Raw genomic sequence first — 27,521 nt, forward strand, 5'->3', positions numbered from 1 at the left:
AATGCGGGTGAGAGAGCGTCCGGCTCCGCTGGTGACAGTGCATCCGGCTCCGCTGGTGACAGTGCATCCGGCTCCGCTGGTGACAGTGCGGGCTAGTCCGTGGGTGAGAGCACGGGTGACTCAGTCGGTGAGTGGGCGGGTGAGAGAGGGGGTATCTGGGCGGCTCCATGTGTGAGCAGGCTGCTGGCCAATCAGGGAGCTGGCAGGCGGGGGAGCAGAGAGATGACATCATCTCTCACCACCCGGTGCCCATCCTGCATCCCTGCAGTTCCCACCCTCACTGTGCAGGCAGCTGTGGGCTGCAGAGAGATTACATAATCTCTCTGCTGCTTGACTGGTAATCTGCTGCCTGACTCTGGGACATAGCCTTAGCAGGAAAGTGACACAGCAGATGACAATCCGCATCTGGTAGTAGGTGACGTGGCAAGTGACAATCCGCAACGTGTGTCAGGTGATGTGGCAAGTGACAATCCACAATGTGTGGCAGGTGACGTGGCATGTGACAATCTACAATGTGTGGCAGGTGATGTGGCAAGTGACAATCCGCAATGTGTGGCAGGTGATGTGGCAAGTGACAATCCGCAATGTGATGTGTGGCAGGTGACATGGCAAGTGACAATCCACAATGTGTGGCAGGTGATGTGGCAAGTGACAATTAGCAGCATGTGGCAGGTGACATGGCAAGTAACAATCCGCATTTGGTGGCAGGCGACGTGGAAAGTGAAACACTTGGGGCTCCCTTGGATTCTGCATTATGGTGAGTTGAACTATTTCTATTTTATATTACAATATAATAATATAAATAATGCGCTTCAATCATCCTCACACCATAATAACCATGGTGCCATGATGATTGAATCGCCAACACCAGCCATTTTCCCGATAAATTGCCAGCAAATTTTTTTTTTTTCTGGCAGTGCCCCTTCTGAGACTAGACTCTGGGTCTGCCCCTGATACATTCTGGACCATGTTGGACAGTAAAAAAAAACCCAGATGCTCCGCTCTAGTTCCTCAGGAGAGGTAAATAACTTGAGCCAAAAGGCGTTGAATTTCCAAGGGGCCTTTGGTAGTGTGGACAATGGTGCCACAGTAAGGCATATCACCATATATGAATGGTCTGACACGCATCTGGGTTTATAAGAGATTTCTGAAATCAAGGGGAGCATAGCCGCATTGCCCACTGCTAAATCTATCCTTGAAAGGGACCCATGTGACTTTGAAAAGCAGGAGAACTGTTTCACTGCAGGGTTTCGATGCCTCCATAGATCCATCCATCCCACTTCTTGTAGTATTCTTGCCAGAGGGAGTCTTCCTGTGGGAGGCGAGCACCCCAGCATTGGTGCTTGTCCAGTCTGGGGTCCAGCCAACAATTGAAGCCCCCACAGGCAGGAGTAGGAGGTCAAGCTTTCCCTCTAGAAATTCCATGAAAAACTGGAGTACCTAGGTATCAAATGGAGGGGTATGTACATACATGCCAATATACATTTCAGGATCCCAATACGGCAGTATAAAAATATAAACCTTCCCTCAGGATCTACCTTAGCAACATATTCCTGGTAATCCAGGGACCTGTGTATCACCCCCCCCCCCCCCTGAGAAAATGAAGTGTTAGTGGAGTGGTATGCCCAACCTATCCATGGATATTTCAGGCAACTCTTATGCCGCATACACACGGTCGGAGAATCCGTCGGAATGCGTCTTATCGGACCGTGTCGTCAGATAATCCGACTGTGTGTGGTATGCATATGACTGACTCCGTCCAAATCTCCGTCCAACCCAATTTTCCAACATGTTGGAAATATTTCCCGACCAACTGGGCCGGTCGGAAATAATCCGATCATGTGTAGAGCATTTTGATCGGACCAAGTGCCACGCATGCTCACATTCAAATTCCGACACGGAAGCGCTCGTTCAGGTAAAACTACTGCTCGTAAGCGATATAGCACATTCGTCACGCTGCAATGTTAAAAATGAATTCATCTCTTGATCTTTAACAATGCTGCAAGAACGAACTTCTTTTGATGCTCATAGTCACACACACACACTTCTCCCGGATTTCATTACTCTTTTTTAACCATTTCAGCAATACAATTTTATTTTGCGTCACATCTACACAATGTTTGATTTTGTTTATTATTTTTTGGATGTTTTTTTTGGGGGGGGGGGGCGATTCCCTAAAAATCTCCTTTAAAGACACTTTGCTCATTTCTCCTTATTTTTATTTTTATTTTTTTTGGGTGTAAACTTACAACAACAACACCAGACTCAACCCAGGCCATCACTCTCTGGTCTTCCTTTGTGACTTCCCACCAGGCATCCTTCCAGGCTGTGGCTGGGCTCCTGTAGCTGGGGCAGGAGAAGGAGGGTGTTGGTGGACCTCCTGGCTGCCACTTGCCACAGCCTCCCCCCGACTGAGGTCTTCCTGTGTATGAAAAGGGGACATAGTTTTAGTTTTTTGATCATCAATCACAACATTTTGTGCTCCTGGCTTTTGCTAATTGAATGTTACCAAATAGAACAGACTATCATTCTGAGACCAGCATTTTTCTTTCCCGTCCCAATCATTTTTGGTCACTACTGTCTATTGAGATGTAAACCACTTGGAGAAATCTCAACTTACTGATCAATAAGAACATCTAGTTAACATCATTAAATGTAACACAAGAAATATGTTCAACAATGCAATACCTGTCTCAAGCTGGGCCCCACCACGTGGTGCTGCCTGGAAGGCCCAGGTTGGACATCAGAAGCCTCAGCTGGGGGTGAAGGATGCCTTGGAGGGAGCCTGGAGAGTGGTGGCCTGAGTGGTGGCCTGGGTACCCCTTGGTCTACCAGAAAATGCAGCCTGTCAAAGTGCACCATCCTGGGGTAATAAACAGCATATGGATCTCCTGCTCTCAAGGACTCCAGGTGCTTCTTTCTCTCCCTGAAATATGTAAGCTTCATGGTCACAATTTTGCGATTCAGATAGGTCATGTCTGCCGTGGGGACCCTGATCTGCAACAAAGCAAGCAGTTTCTCCAGTGCTGCGTTCCTCTTTGATTTGTCATTATAAAACTTGTTGTGGAACTGCCACAGGCAGGGCATCTCCATGTACAGTTCTATGAATAGCCCCATAAAGTTGGCATTGTTGAATGGATCCATTTTGTCTGCAAGAAACAACACAAGACAAACCCTCAAATACTAATAATGCAATTAAAATCCCTCCTAATCTTGTCCCAACATCGACCTAGATACAAGCAGTCTAGTCTAGTGAAGCACCAAGTTAAAAATGTTACCTTCGTTTCCACGTTCGCCGCGTCCGTGACTCACACTCTCCTCCCAGATCGTACGAACGATACACATGTGTTGAGTTTTATATACAGTGTGCATGCGTGAAACTCCGCCCGCCCCTGACGTTCTTTCCAGACTATTCCCCGCCCCTTCGCTTCCCGCGCAGTGGGGAGAGCACATGGCGGAGAGAACGCAGGTGCGCACTAATAGTTCCACTAACGAGAAGGAGGGTGAGGAAAGCCCGGAGCCTGAAATGTCCCTATCCAGGAAGACAAGATTTAAGGCCTCAAATATGTCTTTTGGAGAGATGTTGGAGATGGTCAACATATTGAAAAGGACCGACTATGATGGGAAGTATGGACCTTACCCAAACCCAAATATCAGAAAGGCCAAGATCATGAATAAAGTTGTGAAGAGTCTTCTGAAGAATTTTGGGGTACGCCGATCCAAGGATCAACTGAGAAAACGCTGGTCAGACCTGAAACTGAGGGAGCACGAGCAGTACCTAAGGATCAAGCGTGTTCTTAAAAAAAGTAAGTAGTTGTCGTGTGTTCATATGATTATTCTTGCTTGCATACATGCTCCATGTGCTTTGATTTCATGTTGTGCATTTTAAAATGGCCACTTTCAAGGTCATGGTTTTGTTCGTTCGTATGAAACATCGTTCTGCAGGGAAGTATTCCAGCTTAACAAAGTGTCCCCAATAATGTTCTCACCTTGTAACTCGGCCCAAAAACACAATTGTACAACACTTCCAAGCAATGTTTCAGATTCCTATTTCTGCCCTCTGTGTGCTAATTAATCTTTGTTTACATTCTCATAGGGGAGAGAAGACTCGGCAAGTATGAGGACACCAGGGACTATGAGGACACCAGGGACCACACCCCTCCCAAAGAAGGGCAACTTCCAAAAGTAGAAACAGAGGAGCAGGAGCAGGAGCAGGAGGAGGAGGAGGAATGAGAGATCGTGGAGGTTGGACAAATTGTCACCACAACAGGTGAGTGTCGGAGAACACAACTTCCGGTAAGCTCATCAATGTATATCACCATATTTGGATTACATGGTGTGTTTGTTTGCTTTGTTTTCTAGGTGATGTGGAGGAAGATTCTCGTTTTACCAGTGAAAGTGATCTTGATTGGGGAGATAATGGGGTGCAATAGGGATTTGGAAATTGTACAACAAAACATCAATGATGTTAAAAATAAAATGAAGAACATCATTGATGTTTTGGGGAGAGTGTGAAAACTAAAAAACTAGATAGGGTTTTATTTTTGCTTTTTAACCTAAAAAATTTCTATTTTGCATAATTAAAAATTTGGAAGATGCGCAGAGTGTGTAAACATCTCCCATCATGGGGGATCAATGTACATGTTTTGTGTAAAGTGTCTGAGATGAAGGGGTTGCAGCCCCAAAGCATGTACAATTGATCGCCCATGATGGGAGTTAGCACATGTTGACACACTGTGTGCATCTTCCAAATTTGGATTTTTCAGGGGTCACACCCCATGTGATGAAGGCAATATCAGCCCAGTTTGTACATACTCATGTCTGATATTGTCTTCATTTTTCCAAGTTGAACTTTGTAAGTTCCTGTGTTCTGTATTTTACGGTTTGATACATGCCTGTTTACACAAAAAAAACAAGTAAAAAAAATATATGATTAAACTCAAGATATTTTGGGTATCCAAAACAGGTTTGTTGTAAAAACCTTTAATAAACGCACATACAGTGGTGTGAAAAAGTGTTTACCCCCTTCCTCATTTCCTGTTCCTTTGCATGTTTGTCACACTTAAGTGTTTCGGAACATCAAACCAATTTAAACAATAGTCAAGGACAACACAAGTAAACACAAAATGCAATTTGTAAATGAAGGTGTTTATTATTAAAGGTGAAAAAAAATCCAAACCATCATGGCCATGTGTGAAAAAGTGATTGCCCCCCTTGTTAAAACATACTATAACTGTGGTTGGCCACACCTGAGTTCAATTTCTATAGCCACACCCAGGCCTGATTATTGCCACACCTGTTCACAATCAAGGCATCACTTAAATAGGAGCTGCTTGACACAGTAAGGTCCACCAGAAGATCCTTAAAAGCTACACATCATGCCGAGACCCAAAGAAATTCAGGAACAATTGAGAAAGAAAGTAATTGAGATCTATCAGTCTGGAAAGGGTTATAAAGCCATTTCCAAAGCTTTGGGAATCCAGCGAACCACAGTGAGAGCCATTATCCACAAATGGCGAAGACATGGAACAGTGGTGAACCTTCCCAGGAGTGGCCGGCCGCCCAAAATTACCCCAAGAGCGCAGCGACGACTCATCCAAGAGGTCACAAAAGACCCCACAACAACGTCCAAGGAACTGCAGGCCTCACTTGCCTCAGTTAAGGTCAGCGTTCATGCCTCCACCATCAGGAAAAGACTGGGCAAAAATGGCCTGCATGGCAGAGTTCCAAGGAGAAAACCACTGCTGAGCAAAAAGAACATCAAAGCTCGTCTCAATTTCTCCACAACACATCTTGATGATCCCCAAGACTTTTGGGACAACATTCTGTGGACCGATGAGACAAAAGTGGAACTCTTTGGAAGGTGTATGTCCAAGTATATCTGGCGTAGAAGGAACACTGCATTTCATGAAAAGAACATTATACCAACAGTAAAATATGGTGGTGGTAGTGTGATGGTCTGGGGCTGTTTTGCTGCTTCAGGACCTGGAAGACTTGCCGTGATAAAAGGAACTATGAATTCTGCTGTCTACCAAGAGATCCTGAAGGAGAATGTCCGACCATCTGTTCGTGTACTCAAGCTGAAATGAACTTGGGTTCTGCAGCAGGACAATGATCCTAAACACACCAGCAAGTCCACCACCGAATGGCTGAAGAAAAACAAAATGAAGACTTTGGAGTGGCCTAGCCAAAGTCCTGACCTGAATCCTATTGAGATGTTGTGGTATGACCTTAAAAAGGCTGTTCATGCTCGAAAATCCTCTAATGTAACTGAATTAGGACAATTCTGCAAAGATGAGTGGGCCAAAATTCCTCCAGGACGCTGTAAAAGCCTCATTGCACGTTATCGCAAACGCTTGGTTGCAGTTGTTGCTGCTAAGGGTGGCCCAACGAGTTATTAGGTTTAGGGGGCAATCACTTTTTCACACAAGGCCATGATGGTTTGGATTTTTTTTCACCTTTAATAATAAACATCTTCATTTACAAATTGCATTTTGTGTTTACTTGTGTTGTCCTTGACTATTGTTTAAATTGGTTTGATGTTCCGAAACACTTAAGTGTGACAAACATGCAAAGGAACAGGAAATGAGGAAGGGGGCAAACACTTTTTCACACCACTGTATGAATGTGCTTGTATTAAAAAGTTGAATTCTCAACAATGTGTGGCTTCCTTTTTCATTGGGCTTAAAATGTATTTGTAGTCACATTTGAGTTTGTGCTGAGAAGGAGTGCGATTTAATAAAGGCAACTCCACTTTGCACTCCAAGTGCAGTTTCAGGTGTACTTTTGCAGTGCACTTGTAGTGCATAGTGGATGTGCCTTTATTAAAAAGCACCCACAGTGATGTGTAAATTTGGACAATCATGCCATTTTCCTGCCATGGTGCTGAAAATGAGCATGATTTTGGTCAGTAATTCACTACATATATTAATTACAAAAAGAAGGTATGTGTGTGGCAGACCCACAACATAATAAGATTATCTGAAGAAGAGACTGTCCCCTCATCTCGCTCTGAACTTGGGTTTGCACTGTTGGTGAAAAAGGCACAACTATAATAAAAATGGCAAAGTGGGAGGCCACAGTCTGCCATTCCTGTGGCGTTGAAGGACACTGTGTAGTGACACAAGAAAAAAAACTAGTAATTTGACAAATCAACATTGCATGCAGATTAGACACCCACATTTTTTGGCAAAATTAGTATAAAATTTTTTGAAATTAGTATTTAAAGCCTAAAGTATAAGGTCCCCTTATGAGAGTCATAACCCCCCCCCCCCCACCCCCCCATCTGATGGGCCCTTGCTAAAAAATGAGGGGGGATGTTTAGGACAGGTAACGCTCTCCACTTGATTGAGAGCTGAATGCCTAAGTAATGTGTGATACTTTGGGAAGCCCCTCCTTAGTTACACTATTGGCAGCCCACCGGACAGGTAAGAAGTGTCATAATAACAAAATGGAAGGTAATTTTGACATTCTGCTATTACATAGCAAGAAAATTAATGTGTTTAAAAAATAAAAAAAGCATTTGAAAGTATTGAGGCTGGCCCTTACACTACATGCTTTGGTGAATTTGTCCATAAATGTGATCATGATAAAGGTATTTAGAGTGTGTATTGGGTTGGGTCAAGTCATCAGATAGAAGATTGCTATCAGCTGAGGTAGCAGTTGGGGAGAGGGGGGTTCCTAATGAGTTTGGCACAACTCCAAAAAAACAAAAAAAGGTCACTTTGCATGAATTGAAGCACACACATCACATTTGTAGAGATTTTAGGGGGTGTTTAGGTTAAAGCAATACTATGGAGCTGCCAAAAGACATTGTTAAGTGACTAGACAATAGTTTTAGGGGCCAAGAAGAGCATGGTGGGGAAGTTAGTGAGGCAAATCTGCATGAGGACAAAGGGGCAGAGCATATGAATTAGAGCATATTGCAATGATGGTAATTAGGGAATGAGGAAAGAAATGCAAGACATTAGCAATCATGAAATACATAGAATGTGATGTTTAAGGCTAAAAATTAGCATAATATAGTCCTTCTGCAGGAGCTGAATGATGGCAGAACAGGTCTCTGGAATAATGATCCCCAGAGCCTGGGGGGAGATGCCTGTAGAGAACTTGAGGTCCTGAAGGCTTCTCCCTGTCGCCAAGTAGCGCAACGTGGCGATGAGCCTCTGCTCCGGAGTGATGGCTTGCCGCATGCAGGTATCCTGCCTGGTGATATAAGGGGTGAGCAAAGCCAGCAGACAGTGAAAAACGGGGTCCGTCATCCTGAGAAAAATCCAGAAATGATCAGGATTATTCTCGCGGATCTCACGGGGGAAAGGCATGGGGGAGAACTGGTGGCGCTGGCGCAACCAATTCTTGGTTCACAAACGCCTCCCCTCCCTGTTCATGGACTGGGCTTGTGTCAAAGTCAAAGTAAGAACCCCTGCACAGCACAAACTGTACGATGAGTACGTAGACGAAACATGTTTGGAAAACGGTCGGCTGATCAGAACGGACACCAGAAAGCACCGATAAACAGCAAGGCCTGAAAGGACGACCTGAATAGCAGAAGCAAGCAGACAATAAAAAATGCCTTTCAAAGCGTACTATACCAAGATATAGTCCACAATGAGAAGCAAATACTTAATGACTGCACGCACTGATTATCAGATACGCAAAGACAAGCACAAACTGAAGAGCGGTAGCGATCTGAATCACTAATCTGAAAAGCACGAATCGTCTCTCACCAAACTTCTACTAAAACACGAGATCAGCAGATGGAGCCCAAAGGGTGCCGGACATGGTGCTGAACTTCCTTTTTCTAGTCCCGCCATACACGGCTTACGTCACCGCGTTCTTGGCAACCACTAAATCAGACAACTTGGCCCGACCGTGTGTATACAGTTTCGGACACAATCCGTCGGACTAAATCCGACGGACAAAATCAGACGGATTTGGTTGCCAAAATCTCTGACCGTGTGTACGTGGGCTTAGTCTCAGCTGTTAAATGCATTTCCTGAAAACATAAAATAGTGGGATAAAATTTTTTCAAGCATGCAAAGATCATTGTACATTTTTAGGGGGAAGTTCATGCCTCTGATATTCCAGGAGATCAGCAGAGTACCCCCCATTTTAAGAGCATAGTTAGTGTCCAGGTAGGGCCTGTGGTCATCATTGTGAAGTAATAGTCAGCAAGGGCAGATCGGACAGTGTGGTGGCAAGGTACTGAAGCATCAGGTTGGCTAGTAGTCGGATGTTCATACATATTTGGACTGTAGGGTAGTCTGTAGTGTGGATAACAGCAAGGCACAGCAGTACAAGCAAACATCATTAAACTGGTATTAAGGTATCAACTTTCTGGGTATATAGCATCTGCACTAGAGAGATCAAATAGAGGACCAAAAAGAATAATCAAACATGTTAAGTCCGCCAACTGGGCAGATCTAATAACTTCAACATAACCTAATAGAAGGCAGATGGGTTATCGTCTCATTGCAAAAAATAGCAAGTAGTATAGTTACAGATGAGTTTCTAGCGCTTGTAAACATCTATTGTCCCCCAGCAAAAAAGAAGAAAAAAAAATGGGAGAAAAAGCACAAGGAAATAAAAATATAAGAAAGGCATCTTGTTGGGCAGAAAAGCATAGTATTTGGTCATGTCCTTCTGTTCTTACATTCAGGGATAGTTGCTGGATCAGTCCCCATCTGCTCCATCTAGGCGGTGGCGTAGGCCCTGTTCGATGTGATCTAGTCACACAGCTGCGTCTCTAGCCGAGTCAAAGAACTGAGCATGCCCTTTGGCTGTTACACGCAGTTTAGCTGGGTAGAGCATGGCGTATGGTAACTACAGGGACCGCAGGCATTTCTTCACATACCAAAATTTTGCTCGGGTTTCTCTGCACCTCAGCAGAGACGTCTGGTAGAATGACACACTGACTCCGTTATACTGGATATTAGCCCACTCCCGGGCACAGCGCAGTACTGCCTCTCTATCCCAGTAATGCAGGAGCCTGGCTAATATTGATCGGGGTGGGGCTCCCTGTAGGGGTGGTTGGCCTGGCACTAGGTGGGCCCTTTCCACTGTAAAAAATGGGCAGAAAACCTCCCTACTAGACATGTGCGCCATCAATAAATTTGTTTTGTTTCATTCCATTCCGCTTTGTATTAGCATTAATTTGTATTTTGTAATTTGTCCACAATTTTGTACCTAATACGAATTTTCGTATGTTCGTTATGATGAATTTGTTATGAGGGGCTTCCACCATCCCTGTGTTGTGTTGATTTCCTGGGTTTTTAACTCTTAGGCCGCGTACACACGGGCGGACTATCCTTCCAACTAAGTCCGTCAGACAATCCGACAGACAGTCCGTCCTACTTTTGAATGAACGGACTTGACCACACACGACGAACAGACAGTCCGCTGAAAGCTTGCGCGATGACGTGTACGGCACGTACGACGGGACTAGAAATTCGACGTCCAATACACTGCAATGCAACCTTCGGCCGTGTAAATCCTTTCTGAGCATGCGCCATACTTAGTCCGTCGAACTAGCCTACTCACGAGCGGACTGTCCGCTGAAACCAAGTTTGGACGGACAATATTACGGAAATTCCGAAAGACTTAGTCTGCCAGACTGTCCGCTGAAAAAGTCCGCTGAAGCCCACACACGAGCGGATTGTCCGCTGAAACACGTTTCAGCGGACCAAGTCCGTCAGACAGTCCGCCCGTGTGTACGCGGCCTTAGCCCACGTACACACGGTCAGAGATTTTGCCAACCAAATCCGTCGGATTTTGCCCGTCGGATTTAGTCCGACGGATTGTGTCCGAAACTGTTGCATACACACGGTCGGGCCAAGTTGGCGAAAAATCCGATCTTTCAGAACGTGATGACGTAATTTCGTTACCATGGGACTACATTCAGGCTATTCAGTAGCCTATAGCTTTGATGTAGGAATTTGATCTGAGCATGCGTGGCACTTGGTCCGATGAAAATGCTCTACACATGATCGGATTAGGTCCGTCCGGCCCAGTTGGTCGGGAAATCTTTCCAACATGTTGGAAAATTGGGTCGGACGGAGATTCGGATGGAATCAGTCCGATGCATACCACACACAGTCGGATTATCTGAAGACACGGTCCGATAAGACTCATTCCGACAGATTCTCCGACCGTGTGTACAAGGGCTTAGGCTCGTTTACTTTTTGTAACAATTACAAATGTTCATTAGGAATTTGGATCCAAAATGCTTAAACGAAATTTCATATTAAGTACAAAATTCAGAAGTGAAGCATAGTAATTCATATTTCGGATCCTCTGGACTGTACGAATTTACGGAAATTCGTACGAATTTTCGTTTCGTACGAAACGAATCGCACATGTCTACTCCCTACTAAAGATGTCTATTAACCAGTTCTCTACAAATGTAGTGGGGTCTTTACACTCTGTTTTTTCCGGGAGTCCGACAATGTGGACATTGTTTCTGCATAAGCGATTTCCTGTGTCTTCTGTTCTATTGTAGCTATTGACCTTTTGGAGATCTTGTCTTAGGAGTGACACCTCGCTGAAGAAAGCAGGATCGAGGATCCCGGGGGAGGATCGATGAAAGGATCAAGCAGGAGCTGTGAGAAGTGCTTCCTCTCACATGCCAGTCTTGGCCACGCCCCCCAAGAGACTGTTCATTGTCTGTGAAAGTATGCCAAAGTGGATGTCTTACCAGCAGGGTTAAATGCATGGATGCTAGAACATGCAGCGAACCCACGAGGGCACCGTTACAAATAAATTCTCCCAGAATTCTCAGCGGCCAAAGAAACTTCTACTGGTTGGCTGTGTATATTCATAACCTGAAGTCACTGTAGTCCATCATACTAAAGCCAAAGCTAACAGTGCCACCTATTGACAAAAGGGAGAAACCACAGCTAAACCAGGCTTAGGTGGAAAATCATTTGATCAAAAAGATCACAAATTAGCCAGGCTAGATACAACCCAGCACAGCTAAATTTACTTGTAGCCCTGTTTAAGACAAGGGTGCTACACTTACATTAGGGTCCACTCCCCAAAGCACCCCCCTCCTTACACCAGAGTCTCTAGAGCCATCCACCCCCTCCTCCAGGGTCCCCAGAGTGACCTCTCTTAACATCAGGGTCCCCAGAATCTCAATTCTTTACAATAGGGTCTCAGAGCCACCCCTCGCCAAATATTGAATAATCAGGGTCTCCCTTACTCTCTTTGCATCACTTCAGTCCACTCTGCTCCACCACAGTGCAGCCAGCAGTTATGAGGAAAGCTGGGAGGCGGGTCACTGCCAGCAGGTCTGGAGGGGGAATTTCTGTCCCTGTCCTCTGAATGTTGGGGTGTGGAGCAAGCATGTGGGTTGGTTGCTTGGACACTGGGTGGTCTTAGCAACGAACCACAGTTGTTTTGTATTTACAAATGAATGTAGATAGCTCTGTAGCACTGACAGTGGCAGGTAGTGACAGTGGGGGGGGAATGTTTCAGAGTGAAAACCCCTTGACTTTGGGGGGGGGGGGCAACTGAAATCTGCAGCCCACCCCAGCACCCTCCTGGATCTGGCCATGTTATCCATAGAGGTGAATAAATAAAATGCAGGTATATGCATATTCTTCATTCTTTTAAAATTATTAAATGTCACATTGCACAAACGATGTTTAAAACCATCTATGTCGAGATCTTGTTTTGTTATTAAAGTTGGGCAAAGTTCCTACAGACCCTGACTCATATAGGCCTATCTCTCTTCTCCAGAATGATATGAAAATACTGTCAAAACTTTTGGTCTCTATGTTGAACAAAGTGATACCTACTGTTGTACATGATGATTAGGCTGGACTTATACCCATCAAATCAACTGCCATTTACCTACACTGGTTGTTTGTAAATATGCAAATGCAGGCCGATAACAAGGGCCAGAGAGCTTTGTTGTCCTTAAATACCCCCAAAGCCTTTTGACAGCACAGAGTGGCAACACCTTTGGGCAGTCTTGACCAAGTTTGGCTTTGGTGAAGGGTTTACCTCCTGAATCAAACTTCCCTACCACTGTCCGAAGGTGGTTATTAGTGAAGCTGGAAAGATTTCTTCCCTGATTCCGCCAAAAAAAACGACGTGGGGGTCCCTCCAAAATCCATACCAGACCCCGGTCAGGAAAGGGGGTGGGGACGAGCAAGCACCCCCTCCTGCCCTCAACATGGGAGGGTGGGTGCTTTAAGGGAAGGGAGGTGCCCTGCGGGCCTCTGCTTTCCCGCAATTGGGTCACAGAGCTGAAGAACGAGGAGAGGTCTGTGTAAACAAACCTTTCCCTGTGCTTCCTACTGTGGCTGTCACCAGTCGTCTGTTCCCTGTTATAGGGAAAGACGATCAGTGATGTCACATGCCAGGCCACACCCCCTACAATAAAAAAAAACATAACGTCACAAATAACCCCTCCTCGCCCCCTAGTGGTTAACTCCTTCACTGCCAGTGTCATTTACACAGGAATCAGTGCATTTAAATAGCACTGATTGCTGTATAAATGACAATGGTCCCAAAAATGTGTCAAAAATGTCTGATGTGTCCGTCATAATGTCGCAGTCACAATAAAAATCGCTGATCGCCGCCATTACTAGTAAAAAAAAAATATTGATACAAATGCTATAAAACTATCCCCTATTTTGTAAACACTATAACTTTTGCGCAAACCAATCAATAATTGCTTATTGCGTTTTTTTTTACCAAAAATATGTAGAAGAATACGTATCGGCCTAAACTGAGGAAAAAAAACGTTTTTTTATATATATTTTTGGGGATATTTTTGCATTTTTTTCAAAATTGTCGCTCTACTTTTGTTTATAGCACAAAAAATAAACCGCAGAGGTGATCAAATACCACCAAAAGAAAGCTCTATTTGTGGGGAAAAAAGGACGCCAATTTTGTTTGGGAGCCACGTCGCACGACCACGCAATTGTCAGTTAAATTGACGCAGTGCTGAATCGCAAAAAGGGGCTTGGTCCTTTGGCTGCAAATTGGTCCGGGGCTTAAGTGGTTAATGGGAAGTAGCCATGCAGGGTGTTCAACAATGACTCCTTAATATTTCAAAATGGCTATCCCAATTGTATATTCTTCTACAATCTCATCATACTCCCTCCAAATTATTTAAAGTGGGGATACTGGATGAGCCAATGTGTGGCAGATGTTGCAGAGATCATGGGGTTTTAATACACTTACCTTGGCTTTGCCCTAAACTGCATATTTATTGGACAAGGGGTGGTGGAGCATTCCCTAAAAAAAGGTGTTTTAATCTAATATTCGGATAGATCAAAAACAATGTAAATTGGGCATTCTAGACTCTTAGTACAGGATCCTTTAAAAGATGCTATCTCCTGAGCATCGTTCCAAATACATACTTTTTTTTTCATAACAAGTTTTTATTGTAAAGAAAAAGGGATTACAAAGTTTTGTACAGACATTTTGCATTTGGACAGTATATTCGTTTGCAATTATGGTTTGTGCTTCAAACATTTTTCGGTAGGTATCATATTTAATCAGAATATAAAGTAATTCACCCTGTTCTGAGACCTGTTGCCAGGGTCGATTTGAAAGACCCTTTTCGGGGTAAATCCGTACGAATGTCTCTTGTTATGTCTGGATGTTGGGATTGTAAGAGATAGTTCAGGTGAGAAATGCCTTAAATGGGTGTTGTGGTATGTCGCCCGTGAGGTGCTGACAGGTGGCCATTAACTCTCACTCTGGCTGTTGGTGAGGAGTAGGGATGAGCCGAACACCCCCTGGTTCGGTTTGCACCAGAACCTGTGAACAGACCGAAAGTTTGCACGAGCGTTAGAACCCTATTAATTACAATGGACGCGGACTTATATATATATTATAACGGCCAATATGCATGTTATTGTCCTAAAAAGGGTTTGGGGACCCGGGACCTGCCCCAGGGGACATGTATCAATGTAAAAAGAAGTTTTAAAAACTGACGTTTTTTCTGGAGCAGTCATTTTAACCACTTCAGTTCCGGACCAATAAACACCTTAAGGACCAGAGGTCTTTTTGCAATTTCGCACTGCGCTGCTTTAACTGGTAATTGCGCGGTCATGCAATATTGCACCCAAACGAAATTTGCGTCCTTTTCTTCCCACAAATAGAGCTTTCTTTTGATGGTATTTGATTGCCTCTGCGATTTTTTTTTTTTGCGATATAAATGAAAAAAGAGCGAAAATTTTGAAAAAAAAAGATATTTTCTTCTTTTTGTTATAAGAAAAATCGAATAAACTAAATTTTAGTCATACATTGAGGGCAAAATTTATTCAGCCACATGTCTTTAGTAAAAAAAATGTCAATAAGCGTATATTTTTTGGTTTGCGCAAAAGTTATAGCGTCTACAAACTAGAGTACATTTTCTGGAATTTACACAGCTTTTAATTTATGACTGCCGATCTCATTTCTTGAGGTGCTAAAATGGCAGGGCAGTACAAATCCCCCCCAAATGACCCCATTTTGGAAAGTAGACACCCCAAGGAAATTGCTGATGGGTATGTTGAGCCCATTGAATATTTATTTTTTTTGTCCTAAGGGATTGAATAATGACAAAAAAAAAAAAAAAAAAATTTTTTTACAAAAAGTTGTCACTAAATGATATATTGCTCACACATGCCATGGTTATATGTGAAATGACACCCCAAAATACATTCTGCTGCTTCTCCCGAGTACGGGGATACCACATGTGTGGGACTTTTTGGGAGTCTAGTCGCGCACGGCACCCCGAAAACCAATCACCACCTTCAGGATTTCTAAGGGTGCAAATTTTTGATTTAACTCCTCACTACCTATCACAGTTTCGAAGGCCATAAAATGCCAAAATAGCACAAAACCCCCCCAAATGACCCCATTTTGGAAAGTAGACACCCCAAGCTATTTACTGAGAGGCATGTTGAGTCCATGGAATATTTTATATTTTGCCAAAAGTTGCGGGAATATTACAAACTTTTTTTTTTTTGCACAAAGTTGTCACTAAATGATATATTGCTCACACATGCTATGGGCAGAAGTCAAATTACACCCCAAAATAAATTCTGCTGCTTCTCCCGAGTACGGGGATACCACATGTGGGGGACTTTTTGGGAGCCTAGTTAACTAGCTACCTAGCGACACTAGCGACACTGATGCAGCGTTCAGAAAAATTATCGCTTAGTGACACTGGCAAAAGGGGGTGAAAGGGTTAACTAGCGGAAATCAGGGGGTTAAAACCATTATTGGGTAGTATATCGGGGTACCTAGCGCTATAAAAACCTGGCGGTGAACCTAAAAAAATAACTAGCTACCTAGCGACTGTAGCGACACTAATGCAGCGATCAGAAAAACGATCGCTTAGTGACACTGGCAAAAGGGGGTGAAAGGGTTAACTAGCGGCAATCAGGGGGTTAAAAACATTATTGGGTAGTCTATCGGGGTACCTAGCGATATAAAAACCTGGCGGTGAACCTAAAAAAATAACTAGCTACCTAGCGACACATGCAGCGATCAGAAAAATGATCGCTTAGTGACACTGGCAAAAGGGGGTGAAAGGGTTAACTAGCGGCAATCAGGGGGTTAAAAACATTATTGGGTAGTATATCGGGGTACCTAGCGCTATAAAAACCTGGCGGTGAACCTAAAAAAATAACTAGCTACCTAGCGACTGTAGCGACACTAATGCAGCGATCAGAAAAACGATCGCTTAGTGACACTGGCAAAAGGGGGTGAAAGGGTTAACTAGCGGCAATCAGGGGGTTAAAAACATTATTGGGTAGTATATCGGGGTACCTAGCGATATAAAAACCTGGCGGTGAACCTAAAAAAATAACTAGCTACCTAGCGACACTAGCGACACATGCAGCGATCAGAAAAATGATCGCTTAGTGACACTGGCAAAAGGGGGTGAAAGGGTTAACTCTAGGGGCAATCAGGGGGTTAAATCTTTATTGGGGGGTGATAGGGGGCTACCCTGGACCTAACACTAACTGTCCTGACAGTTTTTACTGTCACAACTGACACTGAATGCATTGATCAGTAAAGAAATGATCAATGCAATCAGTGACACTGTGACTGGGGGGGGAGGGGGGGCGGGGGGGGGGATCGGGGGGCGATCGGGGGGGGGATCGGGGGGGGTTTGTGTGCCTGTGTGTACCTACATGTCAGTGTAGTGTTCGTGCAGACTTACTTTTACTCTTCTCCTCGTAGTCCGGTCAAAAAGACCGCCCCGAGGAGAATGACATCACTTCCTCCTTCCTGTGTAAACAATACACAGGGGAGGAAGCTTCTCATTGGCCAGGAGCGATCCAGAGGGGGTGGCCGAAAACGAACGGCCATCCCCTCATCACGGAGCGCTCCTGGACCGAATCGGACCGCCGTAACCAGCGGGAGGGGGTCCGATGGGACCCCCCACCCGCTGGAAGGCAATCACGTAGATGTACGTGATTATGCCTGCCTGTGCCATTGTGCTGACGTACAATGGCAATACGGCGGTCCTCAAGTGGTTAATGATGCATAAAGTGAAAAAAAAAGTGAAATATTACTTTAAATATCGTACCTGGGGGTGTCTAAAGTATGCCTGTGAAGTGGCATGTGTTTCCCATGTTTAGAACAGTCCCTGCACAAAATGACATTTGTAAAGGAAAAAAAATCCATTTAAAACTGCTTGCGGCTATTAAAGCATTAATTAAGTAATTATTACGTAATGTCTTGTCCCAGCATCCTCTGGGACTGTGACATCATAATGGGCAGGGACATCATCCGGCGATGTCCCTATATAAGTCGCCGCGCGCCGCGTCCCTGCCATTGTGAGCGGAGGCAGCGACGAGGCAACATCTGAAGAGAAGAAGAGAAGAACAGAAGATGGCAACAGCGGCGACAGAGGTGACAGAAGACCGGGCCATCGCCTGTAAAAGAGCTAGAAGAAGGCACGGTGGCCCGGCAAGAAGAACCGAAGAGGGGGACAAGACCCCCGAAGTCGGAAGAAGAGAGCGGCGGCGAAGAAGAAAGCCGGGCTCCTCCGCTAGTAAAAGAGCTAGCAGAAGATAGCGGAGGAGTCTGGAGAGAAGACCCCTGAAAACGGACAGAAGACCCCTGGAACTGTGCAATCAACTATTTTAACCCTTGTGTGTTGTGTTTTTTTTTTTACTTTTTTTTCACAGGTGAATGGGTAGGGGTACATTGTACCCCATACTCATTCACAAAGGGTGGGGGGCCGGTATCCAGGGGCCCCCTTATTAAAGGGGGCTCCCGGATTCCGATAAGCCCCCCACCCGCAGACCCCGACAACCAACGGCCAGGGTTGTCGGGAAGAGGCCCTTGTCCTCATCAACATGGGGACAAGGTGCTTTGGGGTGGGGGGGGCACGCGGCCTGGTACGGCTCAGGAGGGGGGCGCTCGCTTTAAGTCCATACCAGTTAACAGTGCCAGCGACGCCTCCTTCGCTGGCCCTGGCTACCTGGAGATGCGCTCAAAATGAGCGGACTTTTCTCCGGGCGGGAAAAGTCCATTCATTTCAAAAGTACGGCGGACTGGCACACACACGGCTGGATTGTCTGCCGAAATGCGAGTCCGACGGACAGATTGGAGTGCAAACTACTTTCTAAGTCCGCCGGACTTTTGGGTAAAAAAAGTCCACCGGAGCCTACACACGGGGGGATGGTCTGGTCCGCCGGACTTTTCCACCGGATTGTTTGATCGTGTGTACGAGGCATTAGACCCCCTACAACACCCAAATGACATTAAATTGAGCTTGTTGGTGGTTTGTGCTGTTAAAATTTTTATTTGTGCTGTTATGGTTTTTTAGTTATAACAACTTTTTTTTGTTTAATCAAACCCCACCCACTTTGCACCCATGTTATTAAATCTTAAAAACAAATATACCGTTTCTTAGTGCTATGCTTGTAGCAATTGTTTTTTCCAGATGATATCATTACCCAGCCCCCCTACAACAGCAAAATAAAATGAAACCGGCTGGTTGGTTAGTGCCACATTTGTGCTGGTTTGTGCCATTTTATTAGCTACTTCTGTTTTTCAGTTATTATTGATTTTATTTATTAACCACTTCAGCCCCGGAAGATTTGGCTGCTGAATGACCGGGCCTTTTGAGTGTCCCGGAGAAACATACATCTTGAGTAGGGATGAGCTTCGTGTTCGAGTCGAATGTACGTTCGACTCAAACATTGGCTGTTCGTCCGTTCGGCGAAATCCGAACACTTGGTCCGTTCGCGTCAAAATTCGCGTGGCGCTCACGGCCCACAATGCACTGCGATGGCGCAGTGCATTGCTGGCTCATGATTGGCCAAGCATGCACTGTTACTCTGCATGCTTGGCCAATCGCAGCGCCAGCAGCGAGGAGAGCCATAATTGGCCACAGGCAGGATGCCTGTGGCCAATCATAGCTCAGGCTGTGTAGTGCACGCCCCACACTATATAAGACCGCCATTGAGGCGGCCTCGTGTAGTATGTTGGCATCTGAAGCAGTGGGTGTTCTGTGTACCTTCAACACAGTACACACCGATCGTTTTTGGCTGATTTCCTATCTTGCTGTTGTGTAGTGGTTATTGTCTGTGCCCTGACCGCAGTATACACCACTATATTCACCTCACCTATATAGCTAGTGATCTATCTTTAATAATAGAGCTTGCAGTCAGTAGTGTTAGGAGATAGTGCGTGCTGTCTGCGTGCTCTGTACCCAGTACATACCGCTATAATCCACCTACATAGCTGTTCTCTATTTGAGCCCAATTGCCATCTGCAGGAGTTATTGGAAGTTATGTGTGCCTCCAGCACAGCACAGTATACATCTGTATGTACCCCTTTATCTCTGGTGTTCTATAAAAAGGCATCTGCAGGAGTTAGTGGGTGTTGTGTGCCTCCAGCACAATATAAACTACCCAACTGCTGTTTTACCCAACTCCCTTTAGGCCATTACCATGTCTGGAAGGCCAGCAAGGAGAGGCAGACAGGCACGAGCCGCTAAAAGAGGGCAAGCAGGCTCTGTGTCTAGAGACAACAGTGCTGGTCGTGGACGCGGTGCATTGTCATCAGCACGTGGCCATGGGACATGCTTGTCCTTCTTTTCGGCAGCTGGACATGTTGAACCGCAACATGCCAACGACTTGGTAGAGTGGATGACCAAGCCCTCTTCATCCTCCTCATCCTCTCTCACCCAGTCTCAGGGTAGTAGCAAAGCAGCTTCCAACGCATCGTCTTCCCTCCTCTCAATGTCATCATCAGTGACTCCTTCCCTAGACCCACCACGTCCTCCTGAGGAGTCTCCTGAACTCTTTGAGCACAGTGTTGGGTACATGCTCCAGGAGGATGCCCAGTGTTTGGTGGGCTCTGATGATGACACTCAGCTAGAGGAAGGCAGTAGCGCAGAGAGAGGGGATGCTCAAGAAGGACAGCAATCTGGCAGTCATGTTCCACAAGCTGCAGCATACTGCCAGGTTTGCTACAGCGATGAAGAGGGAGGGGATGATGAGGGCACTGACTCCACGTGGGTGCCTGGAAGGAGGGAGGAGGAGGAGGAGGAGGCACATGTCCAACGAGGCAGGATGCCCTCTGGGGGCCAGCTTAGTGGCAGCACACCGACTGAATCACACCGCAGAGCTCCGCATGTGCAGGGCGCTGCCTCTGCGCGTTATTCTAAAAGTTCTTTGGTGTGGGCCTTTTTTGAGACGAGTGCATCAGATCGCACCGCTGCTATTTGCAACATATGTCTCAAGCGTATCTCACGTGGCCAAAACATCAGCCGCTTGGGCACCACATGCTTGACCAGACATATGTTGACCTGCCATGCAGCTCGTTGGCAAGCGTACCTCAAAGACCCACACCAAAGAACAAAGCGGACCTCTCCTTGCTCCTCATCAGCTGGCATCTCCAACCCCATTAGACCTTCAGTCCTCTCTGAAACCTGCTCTGAGAGGAATGAAGGTGTAGAATTAGGTGTGTCACAGCCAAGTGCTTCCGGGAACTCTGCTAGTGGTACACACACGTCTGATTATAGCAGGCAAATGTCCCTGCCCCAGCTGCTGGACCGGCGGAAGAAGTTCACTCCCAGCCATCCACATGCCCAGCGGTTGAATGCTAGCTTGGCTAAATTGCTAGCACTTCAACTGCTGCCTTTTCAGTTGGTAGACTCTGCCCCCTTCCGTGAGTTTGTACAATGTGCAGTTCCTCAGTGGCAGGTCCCCAAACGCCACTTTTTCTCACGAAGGCGATTCCGGCTCTCTACCGGCATGTGGAAGGCAATGTCCTTGCCTCGCTGGACAGGGCGGTCAGCGGTAAGGTGCATATTACCGCTGACTCATGGTCCAGCAGGCATGGACAGGGACGTTACCTGTCTTTCACGGCCCATTGGGTCACTCTTCTGGCTGCTGGGAAGGATGCAGGACAAGGTGCAGTAGTGTTGGAGGTTGTTCCGCCACCACGCCTCCAAAATACTACTATTGGTTGTGACACACCTCTCTCCTCCACCCCCTCCTCTTCTTCTTAATCCATGGCCTCTTCCAGTGCTCTGTCCTCAGAACCAGCGGTGCTCCGTAGGCGTTCCAGGGGCTACGCAAGTACGCAGGCAAAACAATGCCATGCCGTGCTTGCGCTGGTTTGTTTGGGGGACAGGAGCCACACTGGGGCGGATGTTTTGTCAGCTCTGCAGGGGCAGGCCGAGAGGTGGTTGACGCCACGCCAGCTTAAGCCAGGAATGGTGGTTTGCGACAATGGCACCAACCTCCTCTCCGCCCTCCGACAGGGACAACTGACCCATGTGCCCTGTGTAGCTCACGTCCTTAACCTGGTGGTGCAGCGGTTCTTGGGCAGGTACCCCGGCTTACAGGATGTCCTGAAGCAGACCAGGAAAGTCTGTGTGCATTTCCGCCGATCATTTAATGCCTGTGCTCGGCTGGCTGAGCTCCAAAAGGAGTTGAACCTGCCCAAGAACCGCCTTATATGTGACATGCCCACCAGATGGAACTCAACATTGGCCATGCTGCAGCGGCTGCACACACAGCAGAGGGCCATCAATGAGTACCTGTGCGACTACGGCACCAGGACAGGGTCAGGGGAGCTTGGTTTTTTCTCACCACGCCAGTGGGGCATGATCAGGGATGCATGCACTGTCCTGTCACCGTTTGAGGAGGCCACAAAGATGGTGAGCAGTGACAGTGCATGCATCAGTGACACTGTACCTCTTGTCCACCTCTTGGAGCATACGCTGCGTGGAATAATGGACATGGCACTTGAGGCAGAACAGAGGCAGGAAGAGGAGGACTTCCTTGCCTCTCAAAGCCCCCTTTATCCAGACAGTGTTCCTGCTGTGCCACCCATCACACAGGAAGAGGATGAGGAGGAGGAAGAAGAGGAGGAGGATGATTGTGTCAGCATGGAGGTGGAGGCTGGCACTCAGCATCAGCATCAGCAACAGCAGTCTTATAGGGATAATTTACAGTCCCAAGAAACACGTGGACTTGTACGTGGCTGGGAGGAGGTAGCTGTGGATCATGTTGTCCTTAGTGACCCAGAGGACTCCGGACCGAATGCCTCAGCTAACCTACGCTGCATGGCCTCCCTGATCCTGCAAAGCCTGCGGAAGGATCCTCATATTCTTCGGATCAAGGAGAGGGACCATTACTGGCTGGCCACTCTCCTTGATCCACGGTACAAGGGTAAGGTTGCCGACCTTATCTTGCCATCGCAGAGGGAGCAGAGGATGAGACATCTCCGGGAGGCCTTGCAGAAAGGTCTGTGCAACGTGTTCCCAGAGACTGGGAGGTTACAAACTCCTGGTCCTGGACAACGTGTTGCTGAGGCATCGGTCAGAAGGAGCGGTGGAGAAGGTGGCCGTCTGACTGATGCTTTCAGACAATTTTTTAGTCCGCAGCCCCAAGGTATGATTGGTTCCAGCACCCATCGCCAGCGTCTGATTTACATGGTGCAGGAATACCTAGGGGCAAGGTCACACTTGGACACCTTTCCCACCGAAAATCCTCTGGCTTACTGGGTCTTGAGGATGGATCACTGGCCAGAGCTTGCACAGTATGCAATTGAGCTACTGGCCTGTCCTGCATCCAGCGTTCTTTCGGAACGCACCTTCAGTGCTGCTGGTGGCTTTGTTACCGATCACAGGGTGCGCCTGTCCACCGAATCAGTTGATCGACTGACCTTCATCAAGATGAATCAGTCTTGGATCACCCACGGCTACCAAGCACCTGAAGCTGATGTAACCAAATGATTTTTTTTTAAATACCACATCTCTTCAAGACTGCCTATGCTGATGCTGAGTGACTGTCCTGTTATGTTGATTGTCTATCCTCTTCCTCCTCCGCTGATATGTTGGAATAACATTTTTGGTTCTGGGTGATGCCAGCAGCCCAATTTTTCTGCCCCTGTTTAACAGGGGCGTTTAATTACAATTTTTGATGCAATGCTTTGCAGCAGGGCTAATTCCTGCAATAAAACTAGAGTATATGGCAGAGGTTGCAGTGTGGTGGCACCAGCACCAGTGCCTAAGGCCCAATTTTTCTGCCCCTGTTTAACAGGGGCGTTTAAGTACAATTTTTGATGCAATGCTTTGCAGCAGGGCTAATTCCTGCAATAAAACTAGAGTATATGGCAGAGGTTGCAGTGTGGTGGCACCAGCACCAGTGCCTAAGGCCCAATTTTTCTGCCCCTGTTTAACAGTGGCGTTTAAGTACAATTTTTGATGCAATGCTTTGCAGCAGGGCTAATTCCTGCAATAAAACTAGAGTATATGGCAGAGGTTGCAGTGTGGTGGCACCAGCACCAGTGCCTAAGGCCCAATTTTTCTGCCCCTGTTTAACAGGGGCGTTTAAGTACAATTTTTGATGCAATGCTTTGCAGCAGGGCTAATTCCTGCAGTAAAACTAGAGTATATGGCAGAGGTTGCAGTGTGGTGGCACCAGCACCAGTGCCTAAGGCCCAATTTTTCTGCCCCTGTTTAACAGGGGCGTTTAAATACAATTTTTGATGCAATGCTTTGCAGCAGGGCTAATTCCTGCAATAAAACTAGAGTATATGGCAGAGGTTGCAGTGTGGTGGCACCAGCACCAGTGCCTAAGGCCCAATTTTTCTGCCCCTGTTTAACAGGGGTGTTTAAGTACAATTTTTGATGCAATGCTTTGCAGCAGGGCTAATTCCTGCAATAAAACTAGAGTATATGGGAGAGGTTGCAGTGTGGTGGCACCAGCACCAGTGCCTAAGGCCCAATTTTTCTGCCTCTGTTTAACAGGGGCGTTTAATTACAATTTTTGATGCAATGCTTTGCAGCAGGGCTAATTCCTGCAATAAAACTAGAGTATATGGCAGAGGTTGCAGTGTGGTGGCACCAGCACCAGTGCCTAAGGCCCAATTTTTCTGCCGCTGTTTAACAGGGGCGTTTAAGTACAATTTTTGATGCAATGCTTTGCAGCAGGGCTATATCCTGCAATAAAACTAGAGTATATGGCAGAGGTTGCAGTGTGGTGGCACCAGCACCAGTGCCTAAGACCCAATTTTTCTGCCCCTGTTTAACAGGGGCGTTTAAGTACAATTTTTGATGCAATGCTTTGCAGCAGGGCTAATTCCAGCAAAAAAACTAGAGTATATGGAAGAGGTTGCAGTGTGGTGGCACCAGCAGCAGTGCCTAAGGCCAAATTTTTCTGCACCTGTTTAACAGGGACATGTAATTACAATTCTTGATATAATATTTCACAGGAGGGCCCCTTCCTGTGCCCACCCAGAGTAACGGTGAGGACTTATAGTGTTGTGGCACCAGCACCACAACCACCAAAGGTCAATTTTTCTACCACTGTTCAACAATGGCATGTAATTACAATTCTTGATATAATCATTCACAGCAGGGCGCTCCAGCGCCCACCAAGAGTCACTTTGAGGGCTTACAATGTTGTGGCAAAACCAACACCTTGTTCCGCCATTTCTGCAGAGCATATAGGGCAGGCCCCTACTTTCAAACATCCAACTTACAAACATCTCCTACTTGCAAACGCAAGGAGACAGCAGCAAGTGAGATGAAAAAAGATGGACGACAAAACAAATTATACAGGGGTGATAACCCTTCCCTATGTTTTCCAAAAAGCTTAAAAATAGTTTTTTTGACTGGAGCTACACTTTAAAAATGTACCAGTTGAAAATTACAAACAGATTCAACTTAACACAACAAACCTACACAGTCCCTGTCTTGTTTGCACCGCCTGTATACTGCTGTTCTGAGTATATAGGGCCTGGGGGCCACACGCATTTCCTTTTTTTAATATGGGTACAGGGTTCCCCTTAATATGCGTACAAGACCCAAATAGGCTGGTAATGGGCAGGGAGGGCTACCCATGCCATTTTTCTGAATGATTTTCATCCATATTGCAGGAACCAGATATAACATTAAAACCGCAAGCAGTTTTAAATGGTGTTATTTCCGTTAAATGTCATTTTGTGCAGGGACTGTTCTAAACAGGGGAAACACGTGGCACTTCACAGGCATACTACAGACACCCCACAGGCACCATATTTAAAGGAATATTTCACTTTTTTTTTTTCACTTTAATCGTCATTAAAATCAGTGCTCCCGCCAAAACGGGCGTTTTTAAAACTTTTTTTTGCATTGACCCATGTCCCCTGGGGCAGGAGCCAGGTCTCCAAACCCTTTTTAGGACAGTATCTTGCATATTAGCCGTTAAAATTAGCACTTTCCATTTCGAACGTTCGAGTCCCATAGACTTCAATGGGGTTCTAACGTTCGTAACGAACGTGGGGTCCGTTCGAAAGTTCTGGTGCGAACCGAACCGGGGGGTGTTCGGCTCATCCCTAATCTTGAGTTACTGGGAGCCTGAGCTGTGGACTGCTGAATCATCTAGATGACTTCTGACAGCGGGAGATCCTGCACAACTAGTCTCTTCGCTCAATGCCTTTAAGATCTGATGTCGCTGACATACAGGTCCACCAACTCTGGTAAGAGTATTTCATCTTCCTCGATTGCTGTGGATGTCAATATTCCATCTAGCAGAAGCTGATTAATGATTCCCTTTCTCCAGGATTGCTTTCTGAGCCCTGGTGGCCGATCACGGTTTAGAAGGGACTTTCTGTGGACTCTTATTTGTGTCTTCACATTATTTGATTTCACTTTTCTGAGCTACATTTTCTTTCTTTATCACATTTATGAGTTTTGTCACATTCGTATGTAGCTGCTGCATATTATTTAAATTTTGTTTACTGCAATTTAGCGCAGTAATTTATTTCCCTGTCTTCCACTCATCCCCAGCTCGGATGCGGACCAGATTGTAAGCTCCCCTCAGATCTAATTTAGTATAGATAATGGCAGATCGTAATTTCTGAAACAGCTCAGGCATTAGTGGCAAAGGGTAGCGTTTTTTGACAGTAATCTTATTGAGCTCACAATGGTCCACACATGGACGCAGAGTTAGGTCCTTCTTTGCTATGAAAAATATTACGGCACCTGCTGGAGAAGTAGAATGGTGGATGAAGCCTTTTTGCAGATTTTCATCAATGTCTTCCTTAAGTGCCTCCTGCTTCCGTTCTGACAGTGGAAAGATGCGTCCAAAGGGAATCTCTGCTCCAGGGAGGAGCTCAATTGGACAAACATAAGGGCGATGAACTGGAAGGGTATCTGCTCCTCATTTGCTGAAAACATCAGAAAATTCATGATAAGGTGCGGGTACTGCCTGGAGAATGTCCTGATCAGAGTCCATACATAGCAGTGTGGTTGGTGGCTTGGGTGACCAGTGAGGTCTTGGTATACAGTGTTCCTCACAGTATGAAAATAAGAACTTGATCTCTCCTGATATCCAACTGATTTGAGGGTTAAACGCTTGGAGCCAGGGTAGGCCCAAGATCACAGGGAATATTGAGGATGAAATGGCATCCAAGGTCAGTAGCTCCCTATGTTGAGTGAGGGTAGTGACAGGTAGGGATGGGCATAAGATCGGGCTGAAATTTGGTTGTTCAGATGTTCTGCGAACACAGAACAATATGCGGTGTCCGGGGCAAATTCGAAAGCCGCCAGAACACCGTTAAAGAGGAGGGCCGTTTAAAAAAAAAAAAAAGTCAGCAGCTGCAAACACTGCAGCTGCTGACTTAATAAACACACTTACCTGTCCAGGGCGCCCGCGATGTCGGCCTCCCGAGGCCGACGCTTCCCTCGGCTCTCGGGTCCCGGCGCTGCCATTCCCTCTAAGGGAAACAGGCAGTGGAGCCTTATGGCTTCACTGCCCGTTTCCTACTGCGCATGCGCGAGTCCCGCAGCACTTTCTGAATGGGACGCGCTGTGTTCTGGAACACACAGTTCCCAGAACACAGCGCGACCCATTACCCAGAAGACCCTGCGACGAGGAGAGAAGACAGAAGATCTCCGCGGAGGAGGAAGAGGAAGATTAGGATTATGTGCCTAGCAACAGGCATTTCTGGTAAGTAAAAAAAAAAATTTTTTTTCATTTTTTTTTTTTTTAGATTTTTTTGTAATTTTTTATATTTTTTTGTTTTCAGGGTGGCCCTCCACTTTAAAGTCT

Source organism: Lithobates pipiens, unplaced genomic scaffold, assembly GCF_037356315.1.
Source record: "Lithobates pipiens isolate NorthernLeopardFrog02 unplaced genomic scaffold, aLitPip1_a1.2 Scaffold_8, whole genome shotgun sequence".
Lineage (NCBI taxonomy): Eukaryota > Metazoa > Chordata > Amphibia > Anura > Ranidae > Lithobates > Lithobates pipiens.